Source organism: Schistocerca nitens, chromosome 4 (assembly GCF_023898315.1).
Source record: "Schistocerca nitens isolate TAMUIC-IGC-003100 chromosome 4, iqSchNite1.1, whole genome shotgun sequence".
Classification (NCBI taxonomy): Eukaryota; Metazoa; Arthropoda; class Insecta; order Orthoptera; family Acrididae; genus Schistocerca; species Schistocerca nitens.
The window spans coordinates 866,465,924-866,485,017 of NC_064617.1; the positions used below are offsets into that span (position 1 = coordinate 866,465,924).

At 44.0% G+C, this 19,094-nt stretch overlaps 1 protein-coding gene across 1 annotated transcript in view; it reads left to right on the forward strand.

The window, feature by feature from the left end:
* LOC126253335 (proton-coupled amino acid transporter-like protein CG1139) overlaps positions 1–19,094 on the forward strand; it is a 145,739-nt gene that overhangs the window by 85,738 nt on the left and 40,907 nt on the right. The gene's annotated exons all lie outside the window — the stretch shown is intronic.

Consider the following 19,094-nt stretch of genomic DNA (forward strand, 5'->3'; position numbering starts at 1 on the left):
TATAAATAAGAAATAAAAACTTTGAGGTTCGCCGATGACATTGTAATTCTGTCAGAGACAGCAAAGGACTTGGAAGAGCAGTTGAACGGAATGGACAGTGTCTTGAAAGGAGGGTATAAGATGAATATCAACAAAAGCAAAACGAGGATAATGGAGTGTAGTCGAATTAAGCCAGGTGATGCTGAGGGAATTAGATTAGGAAATGAGACATTTAAAGTAGTAAAGGAGTTTTGCTATTTGGGGAGCAAAATAACTGATGATGGTCGAAGTAGAGTGGATATAAAATGTAGACTGGCAATGGCAAGGAAAGCGCATCTGAAGAAGAGAAATTTGTTAACGTCGCGTTTTGATTTAAGTGTAAGGAAGTCGTTTCTGAAAGTATATGTATGGAGTGTGGCCATGTATGGAAGTGAAAATTGAACGATAAATAGTTTAGACAAGAAGAGAATAGAAGCTTTCGAAATGTGGTGCTACAGAAGAATGCTGAAGATAAGATGGGTAGATCACATAACTAATGAGAAGGTATTGAATAGATTTGGGGAGAAGAGGAGTTTGTGGCACAACTTGACTAGAAGAAGGGATCGGTTGGTAGGACATGTTCTGAGGCATCAAGGGATCTCCAATTTAGTACTGAAGGGCAGCGTGGAGGGTAAAAATCGTAGAGGGAGACCAAGAGATGAATACACTAAGCAGATTCAGAAGGATGTAGGCTGCAGTAGGTACTGGGAGATGAAGAGGCTTGCACAGGATAGAGTAGCATGTAGAGCTGCATCAAACCAGTCTCAGGACTGAAGACCACAACAACAACAACAATGCATTTTTGCAGGCTTGGAAAGAATATTGTGGAAGTTGACAAGCATCATAGATGTACAAAATAATTAATTCAAGCCTCTGCTGCGTCATGCACTAAGAATGTACAGAGATCGAACTTTTAACGTTTTCATCGGTGCAAACACCTGTTGGTGACAGTAATCAGCTGGGGCATAAATCAGTAGTTGATTTTATTTCGCAGTTTTCAGGGTTTGTGGAACAGTATTCAAGTTAAAAGTTATTTTCAAGAGCTATATATTACTAATTCGTTAGTTACATTGGATAAGCAAATGTTGATTTTTTAACTGTTTGGAGATAGTATGTTGTATACTAATTCCAATATTCCTTAGCGAATGATATGTGGCTTCCAAAGGAGTTTACCAATGTCACTGGTGAGCCAATGCATCATGCTCTGTGTCTTAACCCAGTTATACTTAAATATCACGGAAATAATGAAACTTGGCACCATTTTTACGCATGATTTAATACTACACTCTGACTGGCTGGAAAATGGAGTGTGAGGGGTGTGTTCGCTAGCTTTTTGTCACGTCTTCGTATGAAGCGTTTGTATAACGATTGGAATTCACGATACCCAGGAGTTTTATGGCGCTATACGGTAAGTTCGATTATTTGGATAAAAGTGGTGGGAGCTGAAGATGACAAAATGAATTGCAGAAACGGGTTGCATACGGAATAAAATAAAATAAAATAGCTTAAAATATACGGCTGTTGGTGAAGTTTATTGGCAGTACTTACCATCCGATGTCCCCTGACCCTGATGGACCAACAGAGATTTATGACTGGCCGCTTCATTTTTAATACTTCGGTGTGACTGGTTCAAAAGAGGAGGGAGTGAGGTATGAACCATAACTGAACTAGTTCTCCATATTGGATAATGTGAAAGGGTGTATAATGGAGCAGTGTGGGGGAGGGGGACACAGTTTTAAATTTCACCCACCATCTTGTAGTTTTTGATTTGCTGTGATTGATCGGAGATAAGAGGAGTGAGGAGGCGGAGGGATGGCAAAGGGAAAGGGGAAAGGCGTCAAGAGTGTTGAAGTCAATACCCTGACCCTGCATGTAGCTACTGTAACTCCAGTGCTAAGGGCAAGCTGTCGTAGAACATAGATAACTTAAATAGTGCAATGTTGTAGCATACTATTGCTTTATCATAAAGGGAACTTCGCAGTTCTCTTTTTGTGCCTGTGATCTCATAATTATGTTCTAACGTATGGGGATCTTTGAACATCCGAGTATATTCTTATAAAAGAAAAAGTATAGATTAACATATGAGACTCAATTTACGAATGGTCTGACGCCTAACGTTACTTAAAACGAGATAAATCATAATCGGGAGGCCCTAATTCGGTTTCGAATAGAACGCTGTTATCTTCGAAGTCCCGTGTTTTCCCATCCCGCAAGTGCACTCATTCCGCAGCTGTTGGTACGTATTATGCTAATGAGTAAGATGAACTCAAATTCGTAGAGCCCTTAGCAGATGACGGTAAGCATTCACCTCGTCGTTGCGAGCGTGACTACATGATTAGCGCTGGATACAGACCACTTAGCCATGAAACGATTTGAGCCAAGGAGCTTCTTAGCGTCTCTTATGCGAACATACCAGCAGCGTCCAGTGACCAGATATGACGTAAATCTCACTCACAAAAACAACTGGCAGTACGTTGTTTGGTTTATAATTATAATAATAACGAAATTATGCTTCGTAATCCACACAGAGTCTTCGTTTTGCCATTGCCTTGCAGTGCGTCAGTATGTATGGTCATGTGGTTAGTATCCCACTCTAGCAGCCACTGATGTTAGGTTTCCAAAATAAAAAGCACTATTTCTAATCCAAGTAACTGCTATGTTGTCCTCTTAAAGGGACGGGGAGGTAAGCCATTCCTCCTACCAAGGGAAATTCATTGTCAGTGCAAGAGATCTCCGTGCTATCGTAGGTGTGATCTCCTCTTAGGTACAGAGCCACACGTGGATCACGAGATCATCAGTTTCACTATCATTCTAAGAGTTTCAGCGAACTATTTAATAGACGTTTGCTTCTCATCTTCAGACATTAATCTAAATTTTTCCATTGTCGGTACATAGATTTTTCGTGGAACGTGTATGTTTTTGCTGTTGGTACAATTATAACGGTGAAACATCCTGATATACAGTAACGGAAAAAAATGGCAGCACCAAGGAGTTGTGCGACATAAACGAAAGGTGGTTGGTGTGTTTCTACATCTGAAATATTATTATCCGAATTTCCCGTCAGTCGCATAAGAGTAGTGCTGGCAGTGCCACTATGATGATCGAAACTGGGTTTGCTTTAAATACACACTGTAACGGTCGTGAGTGTTAGTTAGCTTTGAGATTGGACATGGTGAGTTGGTGTTAGTCAAGAATGCTTTTAAGGCGACAAATCCGCCTCACAGAGTTTGCGAGGTTGTGTAATCGAGCTACTCTGCAGCGAAGTGTGCGCTGATATGAAACTTCCTGGCAGATTAAAACTATGTGCCGGACCGAGACTCGAACTCGGGACCTTTGCCTTTCGCGGGCAAGTGCTCTACCATCTGGGCTACCCAGCACGACTCACGCCCCGTCCCCACAGCATTACTTCTGCCAGTACCTCGTTTCCTGCCTTCCAAACTTTACAGAAGCTCTCCTGCGAACCTTGCAGAACTAGCACTTCTATTGCGGAGACATGGCTTAGCCACAGCCTGGGGGATGTTTCCAGAATGAGATTTTCACTCTGCAGCGGAATGTGCGGTGATATGAAACTTCCTGGCAGACTAAAACTGTGTGTCGGACCGAGACTCGAACTCGTAGACGGTAGAGCACTTGCCCGCGAAAGGCAAAGGTCCCGAGTTCGAGTCTCGGTCCGGCACACAGTTTTAATCTGCCAGGAAGTTTCATATCGGCGCACACTCCGCTGCAGAGTGAAAATCTCGTTCTGGACTTGGTAGGAATGTAGCCACTGTACATGATGGCTGGCAGCGATGATCATAAGAAGACTGGGCTCCGGACGGCGAGGGGGCACTACCGAGAGGGAAAACCATCGTGTTCGGCGCATAGCTCCGGAGCATTTTGAGCAGCAGTTGGCCCACCGTCACACAAGGAACTGTTGCAAAAACGTTTCTTCAAGGACAGCTCCGAGCCAGACACCGTGTAGCGTGCATTCCACTGAACCCAAACCACAGCCACTTGCAGCTTCAGTAGTGTCAAGCTACAGCTGATTGAAGCGCAGGGTAGAGGTCTGATGTGATTTCTGATGAGGGCTGGTTTTGCCTCAGTGCCAGTGACGGCCTGTGTTGGTTAGGAGGCCAGTCAAGGGGCTGCAGCCATCGTATCTCTGTGCTAGACACACTGGGCTTACAGTTGGAGTTATGGTCTGGGCCGCGATTTCGTATGACAGCAGGAGCCCCCCTGTGGTTATCCCACGCACCCTGACTGGTGATTCGATCTGTTGTCCTGCCATTCATGAACAGCATAACATGGGGTATTTTCCAACAGAATAACGGTCGTCCACATACGCTGTCGTAACCCAGCACGTTCTACAGAGCATCTACATTTTGCCTTGACCTCCTTGATCACCAGATCTGTCTCCAGTGGAGTACACATGGGATATCATCGGACGACAACTCTAGCGTCATCCACAAACAGCATGGAACTTCATCCCACAAACTGATAACCGGCATCTGTACAGCACAATGAATGCTTGCATTCAACAGTCTTGTGACTACACCGGTTATTAATGTACTTGCATTTCACATTTCCAATGACTTACCTGTCGCTTATATTACATCTCATTACTCTACATTAAATATTTTTATGTGATTTTTTTATCGTCAGTATAATTGTTGCAGCTTAGACACATTACTGACGAAGCCAATGGAAAAATTATCGTATCTCATACAAGAGCTGACAACTTGTTCCATCACTTCGAGAACTTTTTCGATACACTTTTGCACTGTAGGTTAGTGAATAACGAATGAGCTTGTGGATTGTCTGAGCAGATGTTCGACTCCCAGGGGATACACCTCAACCATCAGGTATAAAAGTAGTTTTGAGAATAGACACCGTTAATATTTAAATTACTTACAACTGACGAGGTTGTTAACGTCAGTAGTTCAATTAATCTGTTGGTGGATGCTACTGCTCTACGTAGGATGGCTGCAGCGACAGATACCTGTGGCGAGATGAGATGGAGGAAGATCTGCTGAGAAACCGCTCTTGCCGTAGCCAATATTGAGGTTATAGAGACCAGTTATCATCGTGTGATTATTGTCACAACATGTTTCCGGACAGCATTAGTCCAGTTTCAAGGGCTAAAAACGGAAACCAGATAAATCAAGCACCCTCATACCGACAGACATAGGGGAAACACAGACGTCCTGAGTTATAACCACCCTTAAATTTTTTTATACTATCAGGACTCGTCACAACTTAAAAACAAGCTGTACTCGTGCATTGCCAACACAATCTATAAAACGTAAAGCATCACAAGCCGGTGCATCGTTCCAGAGGTACCGGCATAAAAAATCATTTTAAGATAGGTTTTAACTCAGTAATTCTGCAGTCCTTACATGTCTGCCGGAATAAGAAGAATTGATTTATCTGGTTTCCTTGTTTTTAGCACTTGAAAATGGAATAATATTGTCCTGCAACATGTTGTGACAAAATCTGGCAACTAGGGTGAATATCCTTAATATTGGTTGAATAAGAATTGTATGATGGCCTTACATCGCATAGCCGACAGCCTTGCCACAGTGGTAACACCGGTTCCCGCCAGGTCACCGAAGTTGAGCGCTGTTGGGCTGGGCTAGCGCTACGATGGGTGACCATTGCGTCTGCCGAGCGTTATTGGCAAGAGGGCTGCATTCCGCCCTTGTGGGGCAAAACTGGGTAGCTACTTTATTGCGAAGTAGCGGGTCCGGTCTCGTAAACTAACATATGGCCAGGAGAGCGGTGTGCTGACCACATGCCCCTCCACTTCCGCATCCAGTGTCGCCTCTGGGCTGAGGATGACACGGCGGTCGGTGGGTCCGCTGGGCTTTCATGGTCTGTTCGGCCCGAGTTTAGCTTTCTACATCAGTTAATTTGGCATAGAGATTGCCAATTGATCCTCGATGTAAATAAATACATGGAAAAATGCTTTTGCTTTACGAGCTCACTACTGGCGATACATCACGTAAGGAAGTAATTCCACGTGGCGACAGCAGCAGCTGTAAATTCACTTAATATCAGATGACAACTTATCGTCGTATCTGCACTGTTTGGTGAGCAAATCTAAAGTTTAGTCATAAGCTTTAATTATCTTCTCATGCTCTTACCTTGAGCTATACGTCGATGACGCTTTTCGACGACTCAGGATGATACACAAACTGGCTTACTGATTCCCAGTAGGCTGTAGGCACATATGAGGATGATGCTGCGTCACTGAAAAGCTGGAACGGGTGCAGATCAGTGCCACTTTCATATCACTCTCCTTGCCACCTTCATATCAGTCTCCTTGCCTTACCAGGCTGTCGGATATCTGCGTAGTTATCTTCACCGAGGAGAATGGAACAAAGAGTGATAAAGTGCAATAGGAATGGATATAGACCTTGAACTATTATATATTTCACACGACTATCGTTCCCTAAACCTGAAGTCCTTACTGTCTCCCTGTTTAATTTTTTTATATATGGTACAATATTTACAAAATAAAAATAATGTGTATCAAGAAAGAGGACAAATTTCCAGACTCGGGCAGAATACAAGCAGGAGTACGAAAGGCATGCAGCCTTTCACCATTCTTGTTTATTATTTATGTGAATAAAATCATCCAAGAGTTGAGACAAATACCAGACGGCTGCATTCAAACCAACAGAAGCACAAAACTAAATGTTTTACTTTTCGTAGATGATTTAGCACTTGCAGCACCTGCGGGGGATGACTAGCAGCGTTCTGTACACAATTATATGCGAAAAATAGAGCAAGAGCATTAACATCCAAAAACCCCCAGTACAAAGTCAGTTCTCTTTGAAAAATAACATTCTAGAAAGAGTGAACACATTCGGATATTTTGACTATAAACTATCCTTTCTGGCAGAAACAGACATAGCTGAAAAAGCCACATTATGTTCAGAACCACCAAAACAACTGGAGAAAATATCTTCAACGAGTGAGCTGAGCGAGGATCTCAGAACCGACGTTACAGTACCGCCCCAACGGTGTAAGATCACTGGGTCGACCAACGAAAAGAGGGGAGTGGCACTTCCCGACGAGCCTGTAACACTTCAAAAGGCCTAATACTTGGAAGGAAGATGAAGATGATGATGATGATGAAAACGAAGAAGAAGAACATGAAGAAAGAACATCAGAGTGGGAAGTAGGCTCTCAGTTACCGGTGCAAAGCTTTTTGAAAACACGACTCACACTGCTGTCGTTTTAAAAGGAAGAGTATTTTCCTTTGACGACGTAGTCTATCAAAGAACTGGTGACACGTGTATTTAGATGAAAGTTGCAACAGAAAAAAAGGAAAGAAATATGGGTTTTGTCCAGAGCGTTTCCACAGTTATACCCCCAACTCAAAACTCTTTGTACTGGCCACTCAGTACCCAGCTACTATGGAAAGCATGACCTGTGCAGAAGACGAGACCTAAAGCTGCTTCACGCCTGTTATCAGTGAAGTCAGAAAGTGCGGCGGACTCGACTCCATCAGAGTGTGGATCCACGTGGAGGTGGAGCTCGGGGAGGGGGGGGGGGCGACAGGGTCTCACACAGAGCGAGCGAGCGAGGTGGCGCAGTGGTTACCGTACTGGACTCGCATTCGGGAGGATGACGGTTCAAACCCGCGTCTGGCATCCAGCTGTAGTTTTCCCGCGATTTCCCTAAATCACTCACACCACTGCAAAGATGGCCGATTACCATTCGCATTCCGAGCTTGTGCTCCGCCGTTATTAACCCAGCTGTCGACGAGGTATTAAACCCTAATTTTCCTCCGTTCTTTTTTACGATCCCTCACCCACTTCATCAACAGTCAGCATCGTTTCCTCCTCTATGTCTGCGGGTGAGGAGTTATATATCCTCCCATCGGCTTTTTTGAGTTAACAATGCTATCTATACCGTATTTTTTCTACATGTGTAAGGAGAGGGTCATTGATTTTTAATTATCACCTCGAAAAAATCCAGCCGTGACGATAAAAATTTCATGATGGTATTACTCCTCTATCTGGTCACTGTTTAATGTGACAATTTCTCCAAACATTTGGCAGCGATCTTGGTTGTAGAAGACGGTGTATGGGCTGTTCAGGAAACATTCAGCCTCGAAATCACGTCGTCGTCATTCTCGTATCTATCGCGCGGTTTCTTCATCAGAGGAAACGCGAAGAAATCATCTGGTGCGTGTCAGTAGTGTACAGGTCGCACCTGGCGTGTAACTAGACCCTATAAAGGATGAGGAAGGGGGTGCTGAAAGGCAGGCGGCGTGAATTTTTTTTTCCTTTATTGTATTTCAGTTCCCCAATGGAGTGGGCTGGCAGCAGCATATGCGCTGCTCTTCAGCCGAAAGACATGGAACATTCAATAGAAGACATTTAAAAATAACAAGGGACAAAACATGGTGAACATAGATATAAAAAAGGGGGAACATCATGGAAGAAAATAGACAAAAAAGGGCGGCTGTAAAATGGAGATAAAAACCCTAAAAAAGTAGCACACACGAAAAACCACACACTGGGACAGTTAAAAGAAGACAAGGCGCAGCATGACTGGAGCATAAAAGTATCAACGGATGGCGTAGCACAGAACAAACACTGACAGTAACACTAAGTACAAGCCAGCACACAATTAAAATCACACCTCTCGACACACAGGAGAAACAGAACTAACACGATGATCAAAACGGAGGATCCTAGGGTGGGAAATTGCCCCTAAAGGCGGAAGAATCAGCTATGATCAACGACATGAGGATGCAGAAGGCAATGGAAACCACTGTATTAAAGACACGTAAGGTGTATCCACAGGACATGTGGACTGTAATTGAAGAAGTGTCATGATGATCTCTCCATTGGCAAAAGATTCCGGAATAGTCCCCCATTCGGATAACCGGGAGGGGAATGCCAAGGGGGACGTTACCATGAGAAAAAGATTGAATAATCAACGAAAGGATAACGTTCTACGAGTCGGGGCGTGGAATGTCAGAAGCTTGAATGTGGTAGGGAAACTAGAAAATCTGAAAAGGGAAATGCAAAGGCTCAATCTAGATATAGTAGGCGTCAGTGAAGTGAAGTGGAAGGAAGACAAGGATTTCTGGTCAGATGAGTATCGAGTAATATCAACAGCAGCAGAAAATGGTATAACAGGTGTAGGATTCGTTATGAATAGGAAGGTAGGGCAGAGGGTGTGTTATTGTGAACAGTTCAGTGACCGGGTTGTTCTAATCAGAATCGACAGCAGACCAACACCGACAACGATAGTTCAGGTATACATGCCGACGTCGCAAGCTGAAGATGAACAGATAAAGTGTATGAGGATATTGAAAGGGTAATGCAGAATGTAAAGGGGGACGAAAATCTAATAGTCATGGGCGACTGGAATGCAGTTGTAGGGGAAGGAGTAGAAGAAAAGGTTACAGGAGAATATGGGCTTGGGACAAGGAATGAAAGAGGAGAAAGACTAATTGAGTTCTGTAACAAGTTTCAGCTAGTAATAGCGAATACCCTGTTCAAGAATCACAAGAGGAGGAGGTATACTTGGAAAAGGCCGGGAGATACGGGGAGATTTCAATTAGATTATATCATGGTCAGACACAGATTCCGAAATCAGATAATGGATTGTAAGTCTTACCCAGGAGCAGATATAGACTCAGATCACAATATAGTAGTGATGAAGAGTAGGCTGAAGTTCAAGACATTAGTCAGGAAGAATCAATACGCAAAGAAGTGGGATACGGAAGCACTAAGGAATGACGAGATACGTTTGAACTTCTCTAACGCTATAGATACAGCAATAAGGAATAGCGCAGTAGGCAGTACAGTTGAAGAGGAATGGACATCTCTAAAAAGGGCCATCACAGAAGTTGGGAAGGAAAACATAGGTACAAAGAAGGTAGCTGCGAAAAAACCATGGGTAACAGAAGAAATACTTCAGTTGATTGATGAAAGGAGGAAGTACAAACATGTTCCGGGAAAATCAGGAATGCAGAAGTACAAGTCGCTGAGGAATGAAATAAATGGGAAGTGCAGGGAAGCTAAGAAGAAATGGCTGCAGGAAAAATGTGAAGACATCGAAAAAGATATGATTGTCGTAAGGACAGACTCAGCATACAGGAAAGTCAAAACAACCTTTGGTGACATTAAAAGCAACGGTGGTAACATTAAGAGTGCAACGGGAATTCCACTGTTAAATGCAGAGGAGAGAGCAGATAGGTGGAAAGAATACATTGAAAGCCTCTATGAGGGTGAAGATTTGTCTGATGTGATAGAAGAAGAAACAGGAGTCGATTTAGAAGAGACAGGGGATCCAGTATTAGAATCGGAATTTAAAAGAGCTTTGGAGGACTTACGGTCAAATAAGGCAGAAGGGATAGATAACATTCCATCAGCATTTCTAAAATCATTGGGGGAAGTGGCAACAAAACGACTATTCACGTTGGTGTGTAGAATATATGAGTCTGGCGACATACCATCTGACTTTCGGAAAAGCATCATCCACACAATTCCGAACACGGAAAGAGCTGACAAGTGCGAGAATTATCGCACAATCAGCTTAACAGCTCATGCGTCGAAGCTGCTTACAAGAATAATATACAGAATAATGGAAAAGAAAATTGAGAATGCGCTAGGTGACGATCAGTTTGGCTTTAGGAAAAGTAAAGGGACGAGAGAGGCAATTCTGACGTTACGGCTAATAATGGAAGCAAGGCTAAAGAAAAATCAAGACACTTTCATAGGATTTGTCGACCTGGAAAAAGCGTTCGACAATATAAAATGGTGCAAGCTGTTCGAGATTCTGAAAAAAGTAGGGGTAAGCTATAGGGAGAGACGGGTCATATACAATATGTACAACAACCAAGAGGGAATAATAAGAGTGGACGATCAGGAACGAAATGCTCGTATTAAGAAGGGTGTAAGACAAGGTTGTAGCCTTTCGCCCCTACTCTTCAATCTGTATATCGAGCAAGCAATGATGGAAATAAAAGAAAGGTTCAGCAGTGGAATTAAAATACAAGGTGAAAGGATATCAGTGATACGATTCGCTGATGACATTGCTATCCTGAGTGAAAGTTAAGAAGAATTAAATGATCTGCTGAACGGAATGAACAGTCTAATGAGTACACAGTATGGTTTGAGAGTAAATCGGAGAAAGACGAAGGTAATGAGAAGTAGTAGAAATGAGAACAGCGAGAAACTTAACATCAGGATTGATGGTCACGAAGTCAATGAAGTTAAGGAATTCTGGTACCTAGGCAGTAAAATAACCAATGACGGACGGAGCAAGGAGGACATCAAAAGCAGACTCGCTATGGCAAAAAAGGCATTTCTGGCCAAGAGAAGTCTACTAATATCAAATACCGGCCTTAATTTGAGGAAGAAATTTCTGAGGATGTACGTCCGGAGTACAGCATTGTATGGTAGTGAAACATGGACTGTGGGAAAACCGGAAGAGAAGAGAATCGAGGCATTTGAGATGCGGTGCTATAGACGAATGTTAAAAATTAGGTGGACCGATAAGGTAAGGAATGAGGAGGTTCTACGAAGAATCGGAGAGGAAAGGAATATGTGGAAAACACTGATAAGGAGAAGGGACAGGATGATAGGACATCTGCTAAGACATGAAGGAATGACTTCCATGGTACTAGAGGGAGCTGTATAGGGCAAAAACTGTAGAGGAAGAGAGAGATTGGAATACGTCAAGCAAATAATTGAGGACGTAGGTTGCAAGTGCTACTCTGAGATGAAGAGGTTAGCACAGGAAAGGAATTCGTGGCGGCCCGCATCAAACCAGTCAGTAGACTGATGACCAAAAAAAAAAAAAAAAAAAGGAGATGGAGGAACCACTGGTTACACCAAGATGTGAACTGGTTAAGGTGAGTTTGGATGGTGCATTGGGACCGTTGAAGGGTAGGATAGAGAGCCAGGAAGGTGGTGTCATCAGCGTACTGGACAAGGTGGACAGGTGGGGGTGGCTTGGGCATATCAGGCACATACAAGAGAAAAAGGAGAGGGGAGAGGACAGAGCCCTGAGGGACACCAGCAGTGGGATAAAAGATATGGGTGTTGTGGAGGGTGACATAGGCAGGACAGCATGAGAGGAAGGAAGCGACCAGACGGACAAAATTGATAGGCAGGGCGCAGGTTTGGAGTTTAAAGAGGAGACCGGGATGCCAACATGGTCATAGGCATTTTGGAGGTCGATGGAAACAAAAATGTGGGAGCGACGGGAGTTGAGCTGGAGGGACAGAAGATGGATGAGGTTAAGGAGTTGGTCTTCAGCGGAGAAGGAGGGTCGGAAGCCACACTGGGTAAGGGCGAGGAGGTGGTGTTCATTAAGGTGCTGATAGATATGGCGGGAGAGGATGGATTCGAAGACCTTACTGAAGATGGAGGTGACGCAGATGGGATGGTAGGAAGAGGTGGCAGAAGGGGGTTTGTTGGGTTTGAGGAATAGGAGGATGCGGGAAGTCTTCCACAGGTCAGGGCAGAAGCTGGTAGAATAACGTTATAGGGATGGGCGAGAAGAGTCAGGAAGAAACAGGGGCTTTCTCTAAGCTCTAAGGTGGCGGTAGGTGACACAGTTGTGACCAGGGGCCGTGTTGCGTTTGGACCGGAGGTTTTAATGTCTTGTGCTGTGATTGGAGTGTTGATGTCGGAGGGGGGGGGGGGAGGGCAAGGCGGTTTGAAATTGAGAGAGAAAATTAAAAGAAACTCATGCTATATGCCGAAAATAAAGAATACATCACTGTTCGCCCAGGCTGGACTATTGGGATGTCGAGACACAACTCCACCCTATTCATTAACATGTTTGTCGACTATACAGGGTAGCCCATTGATAATGACTGGGCCAAATATCTCACGAAATGAGCGTCAAACGAAAAACTAGTCTAGCTTGAAGGGGGAAACCAGATGCCGCAGGAGAGCTACTGTGATGTTTGGAAGGTAGGAGACGAGGTACTGGCGGAATTAAAGCTGTGAGGACGCGGCGTCAGTAATGCTTGGATAGCTCAGCTGGTAGAGCACTTGCCCGCGAAAGGCAAAGGTCCCGAATTCGAGTCTCCGTACGGCACACAGTTTTATTCTGCCAGGAAGTTTCATTGCCCTTCCTGTTTCGCAGGCAAATAACTGTTTCCGTACGGGCCGTAATTTCTTTTTGTCGTCTCCGTGGCCATAAAATGAAATATACTCTGACGGCAGAAGCATCGTTCTATAGTCAGTGCCAAATACCGGATCTCTAAATTATCTCAATAGTGTTTCGCGAAAAGAGTGTCGTCCTCACTCCAGGGATTCAGTATGTAAAGATGACACAAAATATTTCAACCGAAAGAAGTAGAATGTACGAGAGGGATGTTCGTGAAAACACTAATTTTTCTTAAAAGAATTTATTGAACAAAAGTGGAACACAAGTCTATGATTTTTCGACGTATTATCCCTGTCGTTCAACACAGTTCCTCTAGCGCGTATGAAGTCTACATATACATCAACGTGATTACTCTGCAATTCACAATAAAGTGCCTGGCAGAGGGTTCATCTGAAAAAAAAAAGGAATAGAGATTTGTACCTGAAAAAAGCAAAAAATCAATTACAGAAATTTATTTTTTCGACGTGATTAGCAATAGTTGATGATATCCCCTCTTCCCTAAAATATTTTCCAGCCCAAACTCTCTAAAACGCTCATGCAAAAATAAAGAGAAATAGATAGCACTTGTTCCTGGGTAAATGATAGCCTTGTCTCTTAAATGTCTAGTATCTTTCCCTCCAGCTTGTACCCTCCGGCCTTGGGGTTCCAGAAAAGACTCAAGGGCGCTAATCTCGGATTCGCATCGCTTCCATTTAGTGGAGGAGAGATTTACAGCTGAAGCAATACTGAGTTTTCCCAGACGATCATGCGGCATTAAAAAGTAAATACTTTTTCTATAGTCAAGCTAATCTCGTCCTTTATTGTGTCGGTTGCCCTGCAAAACTGGACACTGAAAGATGGTCAGTTAGTATATATATATATATATATATATATATATATATATATATATATATATATATATATATATATATATATATATGTATGAACAGTCCCGATTTCCCCGTTAAAATGGTTCTCTTGCCGAGGAAACTTATTGAAAGGTGCAACTGGACAGAAAAGTGTAAGCTCAATACCTATTTTTATTTAAAAATATTAACAGTTCATAACAATTTACCGTAAATCATTGCATACCAGCCGCGCGGTGTGGCCGCGCGGTTTAAGGCGTCATGTCACGGACTGCGCGGCCCCTCCTGCCGGAGGTTCGAGTCCTCCCTCGGCCATGGTTGTGTGTGTTGTTGTTAGCATAAGTTAGTTTAAGTAGTGTGTGAGTCTAGGGACCGATGAACTAAGCAGTTTGATTCCTTAGGAATTCACACACATTTGATTTTTGAACATTGCGTCCCACAGAAGTGATTTCTGGGGTTCCTCAACGAAGTGTGTCAGACTATCTGCTGTTCATGATATAGGTGAACGATTTAGGGTACAATATGAGCAGCTCTTTTAGATTGTTTGCAGATGATGCTGTCGTGTACCACCTAACATAGTAGTCGGAACATCGATACGAGTAACAAAATCATTTACTCCCGATATCTGCACGGAGCGAAAAGTGGTAATTGCTCGTGCACAATAAAAAGTATGTCTTCCACAAGAGTACTAAAAAAATTCCGTTAAATTTAGGTTGCATGCTAAATTATACAGATATTATACACTCCTGGAAATTGAAATAAGAACACCGTGAATTCATTGTCCCAGGAAGGGAAAACTTTATTGACACATTCCTGGGGTCAGATACATCACATGATCACACTGACAGAACCACAGGCACATAGACACAGGCAACAGAGCATGCACAATGTCGGCACTAGTACAGTGTATATCCACCTTTCGCAGCAATGCAGGCTGCTATTCTCCCATGGAGACGATCGTAGAGATGCTGGATGTAGTCCTGTGGAACGGCTTGCCATGCCATTTCCACCTGGCGCCTCAGTTGGACCAGCGTTCGTGCTGGACGTGCAGACCGCGTGAGACGACGCTTCATCCAGTCCCAAACATGCTAAATGGGAGACAGATCCGGAGATCTTGCTGGCCAGGGTAGTTGACTTACACCTTCTAGAGCACGTTGGGTGGCACGGGATACATGCGGACGTGCATTGTCCTGTTGGAACAGCAAGTTCCCTTGCCGGTCTAGGAATGGTAGAACGATGGTTTCGATGACGGTTTGGATGTACCGTGCACTATTCAGTGTCCCCTCGACGATCACCAGTGGTGTACGGCCAGTGTAGGAGATCGCTCCCCACACCATGATGCCGGGTGTTGGCCCTGTGTGCCTCGGTCGTATGCAGTCCTGATTGTGGCGCTCACCTGCACGGCGCCAAACACGCATACGACCATCATTGGCACCAAGGGAGAAGCGACTCTCATCGCTGACGACGACACGTCTCCATTCGTCCCTCCATTCACGCCTGTCGCGACACCACTGGAGGCGGGCTGCACGATGTTGGGGCGTGAGCGGAAGACGGCCTAACGGTGTGCGGGACCGTAGCCCAGCTTCATGGAGACGGTTGCGAATGGTCCTCGCCGATACCCCAAGAGCAACAGTGTCCCTAATTTGCTGGGAAGTGGCGGTGCGGTCCCCTACGGCACTGCGTAGGATCCTACGGTCTTGGCGTGCATCCGTGCGTCGCTGCGGTCCGGTCCCAGGTCGACGGGCACGTGCACCTTCCGCCGACAACTGGCGACAACATCGATGTACTGTGGAGACCTCACGCCCCACGTGTTGAGCAATTCGGCGGTACGTCCACCCGGCCTCCCGCATGCCCACTATACGCCCTCGCTCAAAGTCCGTCAACTGCACATACGGTTCACGTCCACGCTGTCGCGGCATGCTACCAGTGTTAAAGACTGCGATGGAGCTCCGTATGCCACGGCAAACTGGCTGACACTGACGGCGGCGGTGCACAAATGCTGCGCAGCTAGCGCCATTCGACGGCCAACACCGCGGTTCCTGGTGTGTCCGCTGTGCCGTGCGTGTGATCATTGCTTGTACAGCCCTCTCGCAGTGTCCGGAGCAAGTATGGTGGGTCTGACACACCGGTGTCAATGTGTTCTTTTTTCCATTTCCAGGAGTGTAGTTACAACCAACATAAATTGGAGTCATCACAAAGAAAACGTTGTGTGAAAGGATCTCAGAAGACTATGATCTATTGGCAGAGCACTTAGAAGAAGTAACAAGTCTGCTAATAAGACTGCCTCATTTTCTGGAGGATTTCTGCGAAGTGTGCCATGTTTACCAGATAAAACTGGATATCGACACTGAAAAAGTTTAAAGAGGGCAGCTTTTGTATTATCGCAAAATAATGCAGAGAGGGTCTCGGATCTGGTAGGAGAGTTTTCGGTGCAATCATTACAACATAGATGTATTTCAAAGCGGCGAGATCTTTTTACGAAATTTCTTCCCTGGATGCGAAAATACTTTATTGACTCCAACCTACATAGACAGAAATGACCATCGTGATAGACTAAGAGAAATCAGCTGTCAAACAATAAGTTTTAGGTGTTCATTTTTCTCAGTTGCTATTCGATAGTGGAACGTTGAGAAATAGTGTGAAAGTAGTTCCGCACACTTTGTAAGTAGGCTGTTTAGGTTTTAATGTTGGTAACGCCACATAGAGCTCTTATGAAAATCACTGACTGTGCTGTGTGCAGTCTGTGGCTGGTTTGCATTGTTGGAATATTTGCTATTGTAGTGGTGGGCAGTTGGATGTGAACAGTGCGTGGCGTTGCGCAGTTGGAGGTGAGCCGCCAGCAGTGTTGGATGTGGGGTGAGAGATGGCAGAATTTTGAGAGCGGACGATCTGGACATGTGTCCGTCAGAAAAACGAAATTTGTAAGACTGGATGTCATGAACTGAGATATATATATATATATATATATATATATATATATATATATATATATATATATATATATATATATATAACGACTTTTGAACATTATTAAGATAAATACATTGTTTGTTCGCTATCAAAATCTTTCATTTTCTAAGTATGCCTATCAGTAGTTACTGCCTTCAGTAGTTAGATAGAATCTTTTATTTAGCTGGCAGTATTGGCGCTCGCTGTATTGCAGTAGTTCGAGTAACGAAGATTTGTGGGAGGTAAGCGATTCATGAAAGGTATAGGTTATTGTTAGTCACGGCCATTCTTTTGTAGGGATTATTGAAAGTCAGATTGCGTTGCGCTAAAAATATTGTGTGTCAGTTTAGTGATGATCAGAATAAGTAAAGATAGAAATGTCTGAGTACTTTTAGTTTTGCTAAGCTGTTTGAAAATCACATAACGTAAGGGGTTTACCAGCACAGTAATTCATAAATTTTTCTAAGGAGAGGTTTCAACTTAGCTGTGAATTGCCAAGTATTCATGTAGATCTCGATTAAAAGCACACACACGGAGATTCTTACTAATGTTTAAAAACCCCCGAAGAGACGTAGATGACGCTGAGACTGGCAATTTATTGGAAGACGCCCGGGTCGCAAATGTCGGGAAATACCCCATAAATGGATGCGAGCTGGTGAATGTATGACGTCACCAGTGGACGTACCTCGACGCACGGCAGCGGTTGGGCTTGGGCGTGAAGGCATGACTGAAAGATAAATTACTTGCATTCGAGCAAACGGTGCAAATTTCGAACACCTTTTGTTAATGTGATCTGTTGTAAAAATAGAAATTACAAAATTATTTTCCTCGCTGTAACTAGGTAATGGCTGTACCCATTTCATGTTTTTTCTAGTGTCCCTTCGGTTTTTGTTTATAGACATTAATTAGTAAAGTAAACGTAGGGTCTTCACTGGTAACGACCCTATTCGGAAACTTATACCCATTTGCCTTTGACGCAATTGTAGTTCGCAATAATGCGGTGGAGAGCGCGAGATAGTTAAATAAAATAATACATCATATCTCAATGTGAACACGTAACTGTCCAACGGAGTGAAAAAAAAAATTCCGCCTACCAGAAGCATGGATTGATTCCCGAGCCCCACGCGCTGAAGTCCCTCACGTAGGCCCGGAGCACCACTGACTGTGGTTGGGCCAGTCAGGTGCGACAGACCAGTCGGCTCAATCACTGCGTTTGCGACGAGGTACGTCATCTGGCGACGTCACATGTTCAGTGTGTCTCATCAACATTTTGAGTACTTCCGGACATTTACGTCCTCTTGTCTCTTATATTAAATTATTTGTCTCAGGGTCATTTACGTTGCTCTGGAGGTTTTAAAACGTTAATAAGAATCACCCATTAAGTTGGATTGTGGATCGATGAGTCAACTGTATGTAGGTTTGTGGCACACTTGTGTAGGTGTTTGTTGTGTACATAGTTCCGCGTAGTCGGCGAGTACACAACTTTCCCACTAGGGCGCGCACCGCTAAGCACAACAGCGCAGGCGCAGCGCTCATCGGTCTCCACACTACGAGATGGCGCTGCCTTAGAGACGGACCAAATTCTGCCTCCGCCGATCCGCAAAATAATATGTAACGCAGCCAATGAGATTGCTGCTAACGTAGAACCTTTTCTCCTTACGGATCACACTCGCGCAGTGATACATGAACGCGCGAGGTATTATAACGAGTGTACAGACCTCTGATTAGTCAGTCTGCATTAGTCTGCATTTGTCTGCACCAGTCTGTACAAGTCTGCATTAGTCTGTACCAGTCTATAGCCAAGTTTCAGTCTGCGCCTAATAAGATTATCATATTCCTCTACATAGCCATGAAGATAAATGAATAGACACTTTTGTAAAGTATCAGAGATATGTGAGAATAAGATTAACGTACCAAGACCAAAGGAACTTCAGATTGTCAATTGTAAATAGCATCCAGAATCAAGTTATGTAATGTTTATGCTTGTTATTATTTTAATAACTGTGTGTGAAAATTAATCAAGTTCTGTTTAATGTTGGTCACCGTGAATCTGGTAGTCTAAGCGTGCAAGTGGCATTTCTATCGTCTGACCTAACGGCAGAAGATAAACACGTCACGATAAGACCACAAGACATATTGCTGACACTCGCC